Source organism: Bos grunniens, chromosome 4 (genome assembly GCF_055505025.1).
Source record: "Bos grunniens cultivar Pamir isolate PY7600 chromosome 4, Bosgru_T2T1.0, whole genome shotgun sequence".
Lineage (NCBI taxonomy): Eukaryota > Metazoa > Chordata > Mammalia > Artiodactyla > Bovidae > Bos > Bos grunniens.
Window position 1 is genome coordinate 82133860 of NC_141168.1, and position 13883 is coordinate 82147742.

The 13883-nt window shown below is 38.8% G+C and overlaps 1 protein-coding gene across 16 annotated transcripts in view; it reads right to left on the bottom strand.

Moving 5' to 3' along the window:
* CACNA2D1 (calcium voltage-gated channel auxiliary subunit alpha2delta 1) overlaps positions 1-13883 on the bottom strand; it is a 527964-nt gene that overhangs the window by 478709 nt on the left and 35372 nt on the right. Inside the window, exon 1 of one of the 16 annotated variants that reach the window (XM_086397182.1) lies at positions 10539-10768. The exons of 12 other annotated variants lie outside the window; for them this stretch is intronic. The gene's annotated coding sequence lies outside the window, so the exon portion shown is untranslated. Of the gene's footprint in view, positions 1-10538; positions 10788-13883 lie in introns of those variants that run through there. 3 more of the 16 variants (XM_086397183.1, XM_086397180.1, XM_086397181.1) reach the window with 3 other exon arrangements.

The window sequence follows — 13883 nt, forward strand, 5'->3', positions numbered from 1 at the left end:
ATCATTACAATTCACATCCACTTTCTCTAAAGCTAAATGCACCTAAACTATGATAGAAAACCCTTCTGTATTTCAATCACATTCTTCCAATTTTCAGGTTTATAGCATCACTCATTCATTTATTCAAGCAACTGTTTTTTGGTACCTAAAGATAGGCTCGATAAAGGACAGAAATGGTATGGACCTAAAGAAGCAGAAGATATTAAGAAGAGGTGGCAAGAATACACAGAAGAACTGTACAGAAAAGATCTTCATGACCCAGATAATCACGATGGTGTGATCACTCACCTAGAGCCAGACATATTGGAATGTGAAGTCAAGTGGGCCTTAGAAAGCATCACTATGAACAAAGCTAGTGGAGGGGATGGCATTCCAGTTGAGCTATTTCAAATCCTGAAAGATGATGCTGTGAAAGTGCTGCACTCAATATGCCAGCAAAATTGGAAAACTCAGCAGTGGCCACAGGACTGGAAAAGGTCAGTTTTCAATCCAATCTCAAAGAAAGGCAATGCCAAAGAATGCTCAAACTACTGCACAATTGCACTCATCTCACACGCTAGTAAAGTAATGCTCAAAATTCTCCAAGCCAGGCTTCAGCAGTACATGAACCGTGAACTTCCAGATGTTCAAACTGGTTTTAGAAAAGGCAGAGGAACCAGAGATCAAGTTGCCAACATCTGCTGGATCATAGAAAAAGCAAGAGAATTCCAGAAAAACATCTATTTCTGCTTTATTGACTATGCCAAAGCCTTTGACCGTGTGGATCACAATAAACTGTGGAAAATTCTCAAAGAGATGGGAATACCAGACCACCTGACCTGCCTCTTGAGAAATTTGTATGCAGGTCAGGAAGCAACAGTTAGACCTGGACATGGAACAACAGACTGGTTCCAAATAGGAAAAGGAGTACGCCAAGGCTGTATATTGTCACCCTGCTTATTTAACTTATATGCAGAATACTTCATGAGAAACCCTGGGCTGGAAGAAGCACAAGCTGGAATCAAGATTGCCGGGAGAAATATCAATAATCTCAGATATGCAGATGACACCACCCTCATGGCAGAAAGTGAAGAGGTACTAAAAAGCCTCTTGATGAAAGTGAAAGAGGAGAGTGAAAAAGTTGGCTTAAAGCTCAACATTCAGAAAACAAAGATCATGCCATCTGGTCCCATCACTTCATGGCAAATAGATGGGGAAACAATGGAAACAGTGTCAGACTTTATTTTTGGGGGCTGCAAAATCACTGCAGATGGTGACCTCAGCCATGAAATTAAAAGACGGTCACTCCTTAGAAGAAAAGTTATGACCAACCTAGATAGCATATTGAAAAGCAGAGACAATACTCTGCCAACAAAGGTCCATCTAGTCAAGGTTATGGTTTTTCCACTGGTCATGTATGGATGTGAGAGTTGGACTGCGAAGAAAGCTGAGTGCCAAAGAATTGGTGCTTTTGAACTATGGTGTTAGAGAAGACTCTCAAGAGTCCCTTGGACTGCAAGGAGATCCAACCAGTCCATTCTAAAGGAGATCAGCCCTGGGTGTTCTTTGGAAGGAATGATGCTAAAGCTGAAACTCCAGTACTTTGGCCACCTCATGCGAAGAGTTGACTCATTGGAAAAGACTCTGATGCTGGGAGGGATTGGGGGCAGGAGAAGAAGGAGACGACAGAGGATGAGATGGCTGGATGGCATCACCAACTCAATGGACATGAGTCTGAGTGAACTCTGGGAGCTGGCGATGGATAGGGAGGCCTGGCGTGCTGCGATTCATGGGGTCGCAAAGAGTCAGACATGACTGAACAACTGAACTGAACTGAAGATATGCCAGCTTTTGTGTTAGGCATTATAATAAAAGATAAATAAAACATTCATTCATTTACTATGCTGACCACAAAATCAGCTTAGAAGAGAAATATTTTCTTCCCTACTTACTGAAAATAGTCTTAAACATCATTCCCACCAGCTCTGTCATTCCCACCACTGTCACAAGGGATGGGATTACACTGATTAGCATGAAATGAGGGCTGACCTAAACTATGTAGATGCCACACAGTGGGGGAAAACTGGAATGAATGACGAGGAAGTATTTCCAGTGTCCTGCTCAATTGCCTTCCAAAGCTGACAGTGGTTGTTATTATTCCATTTCCTTAAGGGACAATGTCACATTCCTATGGATGTGAGAACTGGGCTATAAAGAAAGCTGAGCACTGAAGAATTGACGCTTTTGATCTGTGGTGTTGGAGAAGACTCTTGAGAGTCCCTTGGACTGCAAGGAGATCCAACCAGCCCATCCTAAAGGAAATCAGTCCTGAATATTCATTGGAAGGACTGATGCTGAAGCTGAAGCTCCAATACTTTGGCCACCTGATGCAAAGAACCGATTCATTTGCAAAGATGCTGATGCTGGGAAAGATTGAAGGTGGAAGGAGAAGGGGACAACAGAAGATGAGATGGTTGGATGGCATCATCGACTCAATGGACATGAGTTTGAGTAAGCTCCGGGAGTTGGTGATAGACAGGGAAGCCTGGCATGCTGCAGTCTATGGGGTCGCAAAGAACTGGACACGACTGAGCAACTGAACTGAACTGGAGAATATTTTTCAAACATCACATTGAAGAAAAAGTTATTTATCTATGATTTAGAGGCTTTTTAAGGATTGATTAAGCTTCCAGCATCACCCAAATTCAACTATACTCCCTCGCCAAATGTAATGACAATAGAAATATTCCAACTCTATGAGGAAAATATATTAATACTGTAAATACAGAAGTTTTTAATATGTGCAAAGGGATTTAAAAAGGAGGGGTGGGGATTTCCCTCACAGCTTAGTCAGTAAAGAATCTCCCTGCAATGCAGGAGACTCGGGTTCGATTTCTGGGTCTGGAAGATACCCTGGAGAAGGAAATGGCAACCCACTTCAGTATTCCTTCCTGGAGAATCCCATGGACAGAGGAGCCTGGCAGGCTACAGTCCATGGGGTGGCAAGAGTCTTACACAGCTTAGTGACTAAACCACTAAAGGGATAAAACCTACTGCAACGAACTGAATTCGCTTTCTTCCCCCTTTCTCTACCCTCCACTCCCAACCCCTATACTGAGTCAGTAGCCAAAGGAGGACACCAAAGTACAAAGATGAAAGAAAAGAGTCAAATTCTTGGATGAGAGTTCTAAGTTCTTGAAACCCTGGCCAAGAGAGATGTGAAAGCGGCTGAGGCCAGTGACCTGAAGGAACCTCAGGGTTGCAATAAGGAGGACACAGAGTGACATGTGGAGGAACATGCATATCTAAGTGTCTGCAGCAGGGACAGAGGCCAAACTCGTGTCACGTCAAAGAATGTTAGACAAAACCTTCCTTTCCAAAGCCGGAGAAACTACTTAAGCCATCCTCAGACCTTAAACTGCGAGCCCTGGTTCAAATGGGTTCAAATTGATTGAGGTTAGTTGGACACGACTGAGCAACTTCACTTTCACTTTTCACTTTCATGCATTGGAGAAGGAAATGGCAACCCACTCCAGTGTTCTTGCCTGGAGAATCCCAGGGACGGGGGAGCCTGGTGGGCTGCCGTCTACGGGGTCGCACAGAGTCGGACACGACTGAAGCGACTTAGCAGCAACAGCAGTTATAAGTAACTAGCTTAAGTTCTCTATCATTATTCTTAAGGCTCGAATTCCAAATCAAGTTCAATCATAGGGGAATAAATTTTATTATATTTCCTGTATACTTGCTTTTGTACGTATCATAGAACTTTCGATTAAAGCCAAACTTTAATTCTACATTTGCACCACAAGATAACTTTTAATTAAAACTACTTCATTATTTCTCACCCTCAGCCAGTACTATTAATTTTACACTCAGAAAAGAAAACCAGGAGCCTGTGTGCCCTATGTCTCACGTAGTTTCTCCTCTGGTGTCAACAGAAAAGATATTTGCTAGATCAGTAAAGTCCAGAGAGTGCAGTGATTTGCCAAATATGGTCCACTGGAGCACTGAGACTTTAGGGTTAGGTTTCAACATTTGTCGCTGTCACTCAGATACTAAATCTATATTTACTTGGGGCAGTGAGTGGAGATTTAAATAGAAAAATCCAAAGCATCCAAGGTACGTTCCTTTCCTGACTTAGCTGTTTTTGAGAGTTTCTCTCATGGAGCTATAGTCTTTCAAAACTGGTTAAATAAAATTCTATTGGTATTACCATAAATTTTGTAGAGGATGAGCAAACAAAAAATTAACTTTCTCTTTACCAGTTTATGATTATCTGACTGGTCATTTCATGTCACTGTTCATGGGGATTCCAAACATAAAATATGACCAATGCCAAAATACAATAAGTGCTCTCAATTTAAAAATGAAGATGTATTTCTAATTATTATAATAGTAACATGAAAATAGACCATTAATACACATTACTTTTAAATATATTAAATTTTAAATATAAAATTGTATATTAAAATTTACCAGAATGGTCTGAAGACATAGAATTAAGGTTTAAAATCATCATATAAATTCAGATTTACAGATTAGGTGAACACAATCATATTTCTAAAATTGGGGAAATTATTTGTCAGTAAAGGCAATACAACATTCCTGCCCACCCCCTAAAAAAAGCCAAAAAACAAAACCTGGATAAAATATAGAAGCTGGTCAGTAGGAAAATAATGGATGAACTCTAGGAATTCACACTGTGGCTGGTGGGCCACTAGCAATGTTGTGGGTGGAAAGTAGAAGGGGATTCCAAAGAACATGGCTCAGCATGTATCATACAGCACAAATTATCAAGTCTGTACAACTGGAACCATTTTTCAAGTGTGGGCACTGGAGTTTGAATGGTGTTGGTCGGAAGACACCCCCCAAACTAACATCACAGAGCATCACGTCCTCAAGCGTTCCTATCTTTGAGCAATAGTCTGGATTCTTGTGCTTTATGTAAAAGGAAAAGGATGCTGACATTGAAGCTGTGCACATGTGGAGCCAGGAGGGATGTGGGAAATCAATGTACTACTCTCTTTTCAATTTTGCTGTGAACATAAAGCTACTCTAAAATATAGTGTAGTCACTCAGTCGTGACTGACTCTCCATGACCTCATGGACTGCAGCCCCCCAAGCTCCTCTGTCCATGGGATTCTCCAGGCAAGATCACTGGAGTAGGCTGCCATTTCCTTCTCCAGGACTCTAAAACATAAAATCTTTTTAAAAAATTCTCATTTTGGAGAAAACCTGGCTCAGAAATCATAGCTTTAGTGTTCAACACATTGCTTTTCTTTTCTGTAAATCCTTACCTATTTTAATCTTGGAAGCTTTTTTCCCCCATCTCTACTTTGTTAATTTTAGACTTTCCACTTTCTTTACAACCTAACCAGCTAATCACTTTTAAATTTTTTTCAGTAATTATAATGAATTAACAGTTATGTTTAAGCAATTTCAAATGATAGGCCCATATATATATAAACTAATGTCAGCAATCACATATTCTATTTACTATTGCCGGGAGAAATATCAATAACCTCAGATATGCAGATGATATCACCCTTATGGCAGAAAGTGAAGAACTAAAGAGCCTCTTGATGCAAGTCAAAGAGGAGAGTGGAAATTTGGCTTAAAGCTCAACATTCAGAAAACTAAGATCATGGTATCTGATCCCATCACTTCATGGCAAATAGATGGGGAAACAGTGGAAACAGTGTCAGACTTGATTTTTGGGGGCTCCAGAATCACTGCAGATGGTGATTGCAGCAGTGAAATTAAAGGACGCTTACTCCTTGGAAGGAAAGTTATGACCAACCTAGACAGCATATTAAAAAGCAGAGACATTACTTTGTCCACAAAGGTCCGTCTAGTCAGAGCTATGTTTTTTCCAGTAGTCATGTAGGGATGTGAGAGTTGGACTATATAGAAAGCTGAGTGCAGAAGAATTGATGCTTTTGAACTGTGGTGTTGGAGAAGACTCTTGAGAGTCCCTTGGACTGCAAGGAGATCCAACCGGTCCATCCTAAAGATCAGGCCTGAATGTTCATTGGAAGGACTGATGTTGAAGCTGAAACTCCAATACTTTGGCCACCTGATGCGAAGAGCTGACTCATTTGACAAGACCTGAGGCTGGGAGAGATTGAGGGCAGGAGGAGAAAGAGACAACAGAGGATGAGATGGTTGAATGGCATCATTGACTCAATGGACATGGGTTTGGGTGGACTCCAGGAGTTGGTGATGGACAGGGAGGCCTGGTGTGCTGCATTTCTCACGGTTACAAACAGTCGGACACTACTGAGCGACTGAACTGAACTGAACCCCTCCAAAAATATTATAAGGAGTCCAATAAGGCAGATATGTTAATGGTAAAAGTATTCTGCCGAATTGAAGAATGTGATTGGCACAGACAGAAAACTCTAGCACAGCTTAATTTAATAGCTGCCTGACAGTTGTCTCCAATTATTTTTTCAATTATTTTCTGAGGGATTTGCCTAGCACCCTAAGTAGTGTGAACACAAAGAGCACACACACTAGGTGTGTGAGATTGTTTTTCTAGAGCTATGAAAATGTATTTGAAATTTGAAGAGGCAATGGGAAATGAATTTGACATCCCTATTAATGTAGTTTTACTTCGATGAGTTTTTCATATCACTAGATAAATAAAACATGCATAAGCAAAATGTCTCATATTGCTGTACTTCCATAAAATATACATTCCTGTATCCCACAAATATGGGAAAAGTACTGCTATTTTAATATACTCATTAACTAAGTTTTTCTTGATAATCTCCACATTGGCCAAAAAAAAAAAAAAAAAAGACTAAGAGCTTGCTGCTAGAATTTTGAATCAGGGTTCCTTTTAACAAAAAGGAATAGCACATATCCAAATATCTATTGAGAACACCAAATTGACATACAGTTGAGAAATAGCAATAATTATTATGAACATGATAGCTGTTTATGTCTACGCTATAGATAATGTGTGGTGTCCATAGGGTTTTGATGAGTTTCTTGCCTCTGCTTACACATAGACTAGGTCAGAGCTTGTACTAAGGAAGACCAGGAAGAGGGTTTAATGCTGCTGCTGCTCCTGCTGCTGCTGGTAAGTCGCGTCAGTCGTGTCCGACTCTGTGCGATCGCATAGACGGTAGCCCACCAGGCTACCCCGTCCCTGGGATTCTCCAGGCAAGAACACTGGAATGGGTTGCCATTTCCTTCTCCAGTACATGAAAGTGAAAAGGGAAAGTGAAGTCGATCAGTCGTGTTTAATGCTACAATGAAGTAATTTTACTCTGTACTCTAGACATAATATTGACACCTAATGGTATTCACATAGTTTTTCTTGAAAGAGTATCTGCCATCAAGAAAGACAGTTCAAAAAACATGTTGGTCAAATTTAGTGAATTATTAAATCTTCGCAGGAAGAATATTATATAATTTAATACATAATTTTTCTCTTGCTTAATATAATCTTTCTTAACACAACATGTCAAAATGTGAATTCTCTTTTGCTATAAAGAAACATGCAAGGAGTGGTATCTCTCATAGTCTTACATGTCACACATTTCATAAAGAGACAGTTATATAACATAAGATGAACTTATTTCCATGCTGAAAGTTAAAAACTGATTATATTTGGAACACTAGGGCTTCCCTGGTGGCAAAGAATCTGCCGGCAAAGTAGGAGACCTGGGTCAGGAAGATCCCCTGGAGTAGGAAATGGCAACCCATTTCAGTATTCTTGCCTGGGAAATCCCATGGACTGAGGAGCCTGGCGGGCTACAGTCCATGAGGTCACAAAGAGTCGGACATGACTGAGCACAGCACAAATACACAACATCACAGCATGCTACGTATTAATTCATGGTGACAGAACTTTTAAGAAGTTTGTTTGAAATAAAACATAAAGGTTCAAAGAAACAAAGTAGACAGTAGAGAAACATTTTAAATGCTCGCTCCTCTATTTAGGCAGCTTTATGTGAGTAGAGGGGAAATTTTAAAATGTTACCCAGACCAATCCTACTGACACTGTCTCTGATTATCCCTACTTTTCCCATATGTATCATGTAACTAAAGTCTGCCTACTCTTACAGCGATCTCTTCTTTCCATACTTCCAGTTCTTTAACCGCTTGAGTTGAAACCATCCAGACCACTACAAAAGCCTGGTGATCCCGGTTTTACCTTCCTCTCCTAGAAGCCATCGTTGTTGCAACTGGGCAGACAAAAATACCAACAAGGACCCAATTATCCAACAGGCTAGTTCAATCGTAAGACGTGTAAAGGGTAGATGCTGTGTCATATTTCTCTTTCTCTGCAAAGTGTGTAGCACAGTATATTATATAGAGAGTTCAGGATTAAAAGCACTCACTAATACAACTCCATTCCCAGAGACTACACACAGCGTAGAACACAGTATTCAATAGAATAGGTTTTGAATGAATAAGCATTTTTATTGAACGAATATAACCTATACATTCTTGCCAGGTAAGTCTCCTAAAATATATTTCCACTTCAAAAATTTTTAGTGGCTACCCACTTCCATCTGGATGAAATCCATCAAAGGCCTTCCACAACCCAGTCTCTCCCTGGTACTCTCCTTCTGTCTCTGCTCATTAATCCTTTATAGAAGGCAACACGGCAGAGTAGAAAGGGCACTGCTTTTGATATCAGAATGGTTACTGAGTTATGTGTGAGTCTTGACTTGATGGCTTACTGATGTATGATATTACAAACTCTTTGAACCTCACACTGTACTAAACAAAAGTAATTACTACCTGGCAGAAGTTGTAAACAAAAGATAAAAATCAAAATACACTTAACAGATAGGGCACAGGAAGGAAGAACTGTATGAACTCCGCTTCTACTGCAGTAATGTTTCTTTCCCAATCAGATTATATACCCTTAGCCTTTGTTTAGTATGTTCCTCCTGATAGCTGAAACAGAGAATTCAACCTACTATTACTGACACCTAAACTCTGTTCATTTTGTAAGGCCAGCTCAAAAGCTACTCTTGTCTTACATAAGCATCATATTCAAGCACCAAGCAGATGTAAACACAATTGGTAATCAGCTAATTAAGGGCGGGCCCTAGATAATGTTGTTATTCAGTAAGAAAATAATTATCCGTAAGGGAAGAACAGATAGGTCTAAATTAGCGATCTGATCTCAGAACTTTAAGCCACCAACAAAAAGTTCCCTCTCAGTCTCTGAGGCTTTAAAAGAAAAGCTGTAATGGGGAGGACTGCAAACCAGCAACTTGGTCAACGTTACAAGTGTCATACCTTCTATGAACTCTCTCCCTCTCCATGACAGCAGAAGCCCAGAGTTGTTACTCTTCCTGCATTCACTGTAGCACTACTGTACACTGCTGTAAAGCACACACAGCTTTGGAATGTTAATTACTTCTTAAGTTATACCTATTAGTTCACCAGATCACAAATTCATTCACAACAAAACAAAGCCAGATTCTTTAGGCTTTCCGTCAGTGTTGTCTACATAGTAGGTATTCAACAAATATTTGAATGACCATTATATGTATATGGTCAGGTAATGAAAGCATTGTGCTATTTCTTTTTTAATTAATGCTAGTATATTTAAGGGAGAAGGCAATGTCACCCCACTCCAGTACTCTTGCCTGGAAAATCCCATGGACGGAGGAGCCTGGTAGGCTGCAGTCCATGGAGTCGCTAGGAGTCAGACACGACTGAGCGACCTCACTTTCACTTTTCACTTTCATGCATTGGAGGAGGAAATGGCAACTCACTCCAGTGCTCTTGCCTGGAGAATCCCAGGGATGGTGGGGCCTGGTGGGCTGCCGCCTATGGGGTCGCACAGAGTCGGACATGACTGAAGCGACTTAGCAGCAGCAGCGGTAGCATCAGCAGTACATACCTGTGGCGGATTCATTTTGATATTTGGCAAAACTAATACAATTATGTAAAGTTTAAAAATAAAATAAAATTAAAAAAAAAATGTTATTTTCTACAAATCATGCAAGCCAAATATAAATGGTTGCATGTAATTCTGAACACACCTTACACGGCTTTCCAGTTTTAAAATATGTTATTTCTTCTAATAGTCCTTAATACAAGGACACTGACATATTGAAGTATGGTACCCAAGGATGATGCAGATGTTGGCAAAAGCAGAACTAATTGCTGAGTTGTCTAAGTCAGTAGCCCTCAACCCTGGCTATACAATAAAATCATCTGGAGAAAAAAAATTTTTAATACCAATACCAAGCCAATTATTATAGTCTCTAGGATAGGAACTAAATAATGTTTTTTTGAAAACTTCCCAGGTAATTCAAATATGCATCTGTGCTTAAAACCATTGAATCACACTTAATTTCAATGAACAACATGAACTGCTGACAGTTTCTGAGAAAGTCACTAAGACTTCTTCTGCTCACTATTGTTTCCTGGGTTTTAAATATTTAAGTATTTGAAACACATACTCTTTATTAAGTATTTTTCCACCACTCTTGCACCACTGTCTATCCAACACCCTTTTGTTCTGATTACCTCAGCCTTAAGAAAAAAGTAATGCATGTTAACAGTCAGATAAAAATTACCTCTCTTATGAGCTCAGTGAGTGAAGAAGCAAGCTACCTCAGGGTGGCTGACGACAGGTGACTGGTCTGCAACATTTAGGAAGTCCCTTACACCTGTCGAGGGAGGCAAAGACTGCAAGAGAGAGGCTGAGTCTGACTGAGCAGGCGCAGAAGGGCAAACAATGCTCCAACTACTGTTGGCAGATCTCTAAAAATAAAACTACAAAAGCACTGGGAAGGCAGAATGAATTCCTAACACTTGTTCTCTTCTATTTTAGTCTGTTATGAAGCAGGTGACCTCAGCACCAAGCAATGAGTCTTTTAACTTTCTGTATCCCTCACTTTCAGAAATGATCCTCAGTTATGTTGCCATGACTGAATTCATTCCAACTGTTTCATATTCATAATCATAAAGAGAATCTTTTTTTAATCTTTCAAGACTGCTCTCTCGTAGGATTACACTCTAAAATAAGTGTCTTTGATATTCATTTGCCTATCTTACTTTGAAGATTGCTTTCACATGTATTATTCTGGGGAAAAACTGTTTATCTGTTAATATTTTATGTATTCTTTCCAGGACTCTTGGTCTAAGAAGTAAGAGTTAAAAGAGTTATTAACACATCCAGAGAAATAGCAATTTAAATGTCTTCCACTGAAAAATCACTGGCCCAAAAAAAGGAAAATTACAGACTTCCTAATAACATATTTCATGAGCCAAATAAGGTCATCCTTATTTTAAATGCTATTTTAAATGTTTGGTCCAGAATAGTTCTGCATGAGAAGGTAATAAAATGTTGAGGAGGACAGCAAGTCTGGAATCAGCTCAGAGCTGCATCCCCCGTCCACTGTTGGTGGTCTGAAGCACAGAATTCAACTGCTCAAGATCTCAGCTTCTTCATTTATTAAAGATGAAAATAATGTCTATCCCTGTTTTATAAAGTTGAGGTCAGAATTAAATAAGACAGTATCAGCAGGACACTAGCTTACTGTCAGCCCCTTAGCACTCAATAAATACTACAGATGATGGTTACTGGTGACAATAATCTATTGATATTACTCAATGAGCAGCAGATGATCGAACCATCAAGAAGCAATACTGTTTTAACTGCTGCTGCTGTTTTTAAGTAGGCACATACTATTTACATCTAAGAATCCAAAATCTCAAAGCCTTTTTTCTAAACAGGTTTACCTCTTCCTGTTTTTCTGGCAGACAGAGCATAATAGAAGTGAAAAATATCTTGGGGAATTTTTTTTTCCCGGGTGGTAAACTTTGCTAGAGAAAATTCTGCATTTTGGTACATTTCTCACAACATGCACATACTAGAGATACCTATATTTGATGACAAGTGGAAATTATTTCATAGAAATTGATAGTGCCTCAAAACGCTCAACTCCTAAGCTCAAGCCAAAACAGAAACTATACACACACACACACACACACACACACAATCCATTAATACAGACCCCAGAAAAATCGTGATTCATGGTTAATCATTATCACTTTACCTAAATCTCAAACAATGTATTTGAGTTTCCTCCCTCCAAGGTGTCAGGGAATACATGAGAAGTCATTTTAAAAAGTAAACTTTGATCAAAATTCTGGGTTCATCTCACAGGCATCACCACTGGACTCTTGAGCTGTCTTCCCAGAGGCTGTTCACATGTTACACTTTTGTATTTGTATCTGAAGCTATCTGTGTCCTAACTGTTTCAGCCATTTTCTCTGGTTTGGTTCTCAAAGAAAATAGAAACCAGTTGTAAATCTGGTGAAAACTAGTTTTATTTTTTACACAGTATATATACTAAGTTTGCTTCTCACCTTATCCTTTAGACCAGAAGTCATTAATTATTGGTATAAAAGAGGAATATTATGCAAAAATACTTGAAATTCAGAAGGTCCATTTAGAGTAAACATCATATACCTCCCTTGAGATTAACAAGACATTGTATTAAACTCAGAAGTAACTGAAATATTTCCCAAGTTCTTTCAGATGTAAAATGATGAGGGAAAAAAGTTCCAAAATGCTTATAAACTACTAGCAAGTATAGAAGTATAAACTAGAAGTTTATACTTACTTCTAAGTAAGTATAACTACGTAAGTTTGCTAAAAATAAGGTATTTAGTTTGCTAAAGTATTTTAACTATATTCAATGTATCTAAAAAAGAAACAATACTATTTGAATTAGTTTGCGTATCTATTATACAAACTAAACAGATTTACACAGCCTACATGAGCATTTCTTGGATAACTTTTCTGAGCATTTCTTAAGTGGATATTTCTCAATCACTTTTTTTGACTGCAGAACCATTCTTATGTCTGTACAAGAGGAACACTCTATTGACTTATTAATTTTCCTTCTATAATATCTAACATTTGCCCAAAGGAAAATGGGTCATCAGCAAGTTTATTTCTATTCATGCTCTGATTTCTCAGCCAAATAAGTGATGGGTCTGCACTTTCAGGCCTGGGCTGAGACTATTTCTTCAGACAGCTTCCCATCTCTATGAGTTGCTGGTCATATCCTTATGACCAGCAAGTCCCTGAGGGCTCCAGAACAATGTCTGACACTGATTTTGGCTAGAGTCTCATTATTCCTTAGAAAAATAAACGGAGCTTATTCTATTGTATGGGTGGTTTACAAAAAACCGAGTTTTTTTTTTTTAATTCTTGATTACAACCAAAACACTTGTTAACCCAAAATAATCTAGAAAAAAATAATAAAAGTAAAATAAGTATTAATAAGTAAAAATAAGTATTAAGTATTCTTATAACTGTCCTATGAATTATTTAGGCTATGATCTTGCTCAATGCCTTTGTTTCTTCAAGAACTAATATACGGCCTAGCCCATGACTGATAATGTTTAATTATTTTGTTGTTGTTCAGTCACTCAGCTGTGTCCTACTCTTTGTGACCCCATGGACAAAAAATATATATATATTATCTTACTCATCTAATTAATTAGTATATGTTACATATACACACATATTTACATCAGTTCAGTTGTTCAGTCGTGTCTGACTCTGTGACCCCATGGATCGCAGCACACCAGGTTTCCCTGTCATCACCAACTCCCAGAGCTTGCCCAAACTCAAGTCCATCAAGTTGGTGATGCCATCCAATCATCTCATCCTCTGTACCTATATATTATATAGACACAATACATATGTGATACATGAGGTACATGATGTGTATGTGCATCTATAGATACAATGCATATTTACAGAAACACTACACTGAATGTTTTACTAATGAGGCTATATTATCATGAATGGTATTTATAACAATCTATATGCCAGAAATACTAGAATACCAATGAAATACTAAAATGATAAACCAAGACACAATTGTAACACAGTCATAACT